This window comes from Corylus avellana, chromosome ca2, assembly GCF_901000735.1.
Source record: "Corylus avellana chromosome ca2, CavTom2PMs-1.0".
Taxonomy (NCBI): Eukaryota; Viridiplantae; Streptophyta; class Magnoliopsida; order Fagales; family Betulaceae; genus Corylus; species Corylus avellana.
The window spans coordinates 24214173-24217682 of NC_081542.1; the positions used below are offsets into that span (position 1 = coordinate 24214173).

Here is a 3510-nt window from a genome sequence, read left to right on the forward strand (position 1 = left end):
CTGCATGAAAACATATATATATATGTGCAACTGAAAGCTAGAGAGAACTTGAGTAATATTTAGGAAGGATGAAATTCAGACTGAAAGCTAAGAAAGAACAGTTTTGAATATATAGGAGTGGAAATCATAACATAATAGAGTATGCATTTCAATAACAAGAAAATCAGAAATCAAATTCATGCACAGAGCAACTGTCAAATGGATATTTGAAATAGCACCAATTATTAATTCTGATTTTAGCTTAGCTCAACTTTCTGGGATATTCTTGTTTTGATAACTAGCTTCTGAAAGAAATTTCATTGTAATATTACCAGCTACCACCTCTTCTCAGAGAATTAATGTTTTAAGCATTTCCCTTTGTATGCACTGTACATTTCATGTGTCAGTGTAGCAAAAGATAGTAATCTTACTGAATATACTTCCTAATCATATTTCAGTATGAACATGAACAATGAATTTACAAAAAACTTCAAACAATATCACAGAAGTGACGTGGCAAGTAGAAAGGATAACATCATTGCTAGAGATTTCAAAGGCCAAAGTTTCAACGTCTTACAAGTATACACATACTTTGCCAGTGTCTCTTCAGAAAGGCAGGAGAATAAAGAGCAATACGAAACCATAAGCAGGTCACAAGATAGGAAAGAAAGCAACAGTCTGCAAGAATTACATTTGATAATATGATAACAATTTATATACACCTCCTTACAAATAAAATAGCAACTTGAACTCATGTACATTTTAAATATTTAAGTGAAAATCTCTATACTCCCTTACAACAAAATTAGACAAATTAAAGCACTCCATAGAGTTGTCAGCTGAGAAGAGAAAAAGGAGGGGAGAAGCACCGAGAGCTGAACTAACAATTAGAAAAGCAATAGACGTTCATCGTATAGCTAATAATCTCAAGAGCTCAACGAGAGAAGTGGTATTGAGCACCTAAACTAGAAGCCAATTTGTTCTTTAAAATAGACTGGAGGGACAAGAAGCTGCTATATTCAAGCTAATGAAGGAAAAAAAGGTTCTTATTCCTTGTTACCGAATCCCTTGGCAATGACCGGACGGACATCATCAGCATCAACCAGAGTCTCTAAGAAGGGAAGTACAGAAATTAGTGCGAGTCTGATGGATCATCAAACCAACTCCTTATAGGAATCCTATTAATGACTTGCAACCGGAAAACCTGAAATGATCAAAACAAGAATAAGGCTTAAACAATCAAGCGTCCATCTGATAGAGACAACTTGTTTTGTTTTTGTTTTTTCAACTTTCTGCCAACTATTTAATTTTGGATAACATAGACACTATGTTCTCATGGAATACTAAGCAGATAATACAGATATTGGTTTCTCATGTCAATATTAAGCACATTCATGACCTTATTCAGTTTCTATATCTTCCTTTTGGAGCTATCTTAACCTTCGGATAAGCTGGCTAGGCCAGAAATCTTTGCCTTCCTACATTTGAACTTGATATAATACTAAATTCTAGTATGAATTTCTTGCCTAAATAGTAGCATTTCCATCATAGACACTATGTTCTCATGGAATACTAAGCAGATAATACAGATACTGGTTTCTCATGTCAATATTAAGCACACTCATGACCTTATTCAGTTTCTCTATCTTCCTTTTGGAGCTATATTAACCTTCGCCTGAGCTGGCTAGGCCAGAAACCTTTCCCTGCCTACATTTTAACCTGACATATTACTAAATTATAATTTGAATTTCCTGCCTAAATATAAGCATTTCCATCAAACCGAAATTCGGGTATTAAACCAAAGAATCAGATCCACATAATTTTCACCTTAGTTTTACCCTTCCTTCTCCACTTCTCCTTTTCTTTCTCTCTTTCTGCATCTTTGAAGAAGTTCCTAACTTCATAGTTAAGGAAGGCACTATCCAACTAAGTCCAAGTCGGTATCCCAATATAATCTGACATCACAAGTCCATCAACCTAAACAATAAGCAAATGGGAAACAGCTCAAAAATAAAATTTCAACAACAGAAAGCAAGAAAATTAACAAAGAAGAGGTAGGTAGCCTAGGGTCAAATTATCTTGACAAAATGGTAGGTGATGTATGATAGGAACCCAAGGGTTTCTATCAAATGAAAATAAGAAAAATATATAAAATAAAAGGGATGACGATCCCTCGAAGCCTCCAATTGATCACTTTGAGGGGATCAACCTCCAATTCTTCCATAAAGCAATTGATGTTTTAATTGATTAATCTGTCATACGGCCTCTACATCTTATTTATAGAGATAAATACAGCTTAATATGAAAATAATCAAAAGGAAATTGGGAATATTTGGGGATATTTTGGGGATCCTATCAATGTACCTGAGGAGAATTATCAATTATGGCAGCTAGCTTTTGCAAGATCAACACTTAAAACTGTCAAATCTTTAGTGTAACTGCCATCTGCAAAAATGCACGATTCACTGTAAAACTTCCCATCTGGATCGAGTATATCAAGAAGTTGTTCTGCATAAATGCTTTGGCTTGCAGTAACAACTTCAAACATCTCTGCAACTGTCTCCAAGAATGTATGAAGATAAGGCTTCTATTTTACATATACAGTGTGCTCCTTCATGTTGAAGAAAACAGTGAAGGTGTTCCAATGTAGAGTGGACAAGTGTTTGTGCATATAAGAAAGCAGGTTGACCAAGCATCAATTACAATCACTTAAAAGAAAAATCAAAATAAATGACACAGTAACTATGCTAAACAAATGTTATAGTAAGAACTACTCCCAGATCCCAAGTTGAACCACAAATTAAGGGGTGCATCAAAACGTTTGGAGGCCCAGATTATACAGTTCTCTTTGAAATGCATCATGTGTCTTGAGATCTTAGACATAGTTAATGCTTTTTAAGCTAAATTATATAAAACTTATCTAGTTTTTATACTAACCAATTGAAGAGTTAAATTTGACCTTTATTTTAGGATTCCCACTGAAGTGATTTCCCAGTTTTCCTAAACATTATGAAATTATAGAGTTTTGTGCACTTAGGTAATATTTCTAAAATTATTTTTAGACATTTATTATGTAAAGCTGGACCCCCCTTAACATCCTTCACCCTGATTAATGACACAATATGAATGGTTTATGAATAAGAGTAACACCCTCGGTAGAGTTCAACTTATTCTAGTTCACATTTCAGCTGAAGGTAAGAACATTTGTATTTTCCATAAAATCCTTTGTAGTTAAAATAACAGCCTGATGATAAGTTTTAAGAGGTGAATGGGACAGGGAGCTTGAAGACCTCCATTTCTGCCGATATCAAATGGACAGTCCAGCAAATAGGTATTTTTCCCTTAACATAGCATCTAATGCATAATCGGTCACCCAAAGAAAAACAAAAAATAACAACCAAAAAATCGTATCCATTTTCGAAATCAAACAAAACAACCACCAATTATAGATAAACAGACAAACCCAAATCAAAACAACATACCAAAGCAAACCCACTTGGGCAATTAAATCACAAATAAAGCAAAATCTAA

General features: G+C 34.2%; 1 long non-coding RNA gene across 1 annotated transcript; it reads right to left on the reverse strand.

The window, feature by feature from the left end:
• Positions 1–705: 705 nt before the first annotated feature.
• Positions 706–3510, reverse strand: LOC132170553 (uncharacterized). Its single transcript, XR_009438973.1, has 3 exons — positions 2344–3510; positions 1807–1956; positions 706–1183 (listed from the first exon to the last, which is right to left on the reverse strand). It is a non-coding gene; the product is annotated as an uncharacterized LOC132170553 (long non-coding RNA).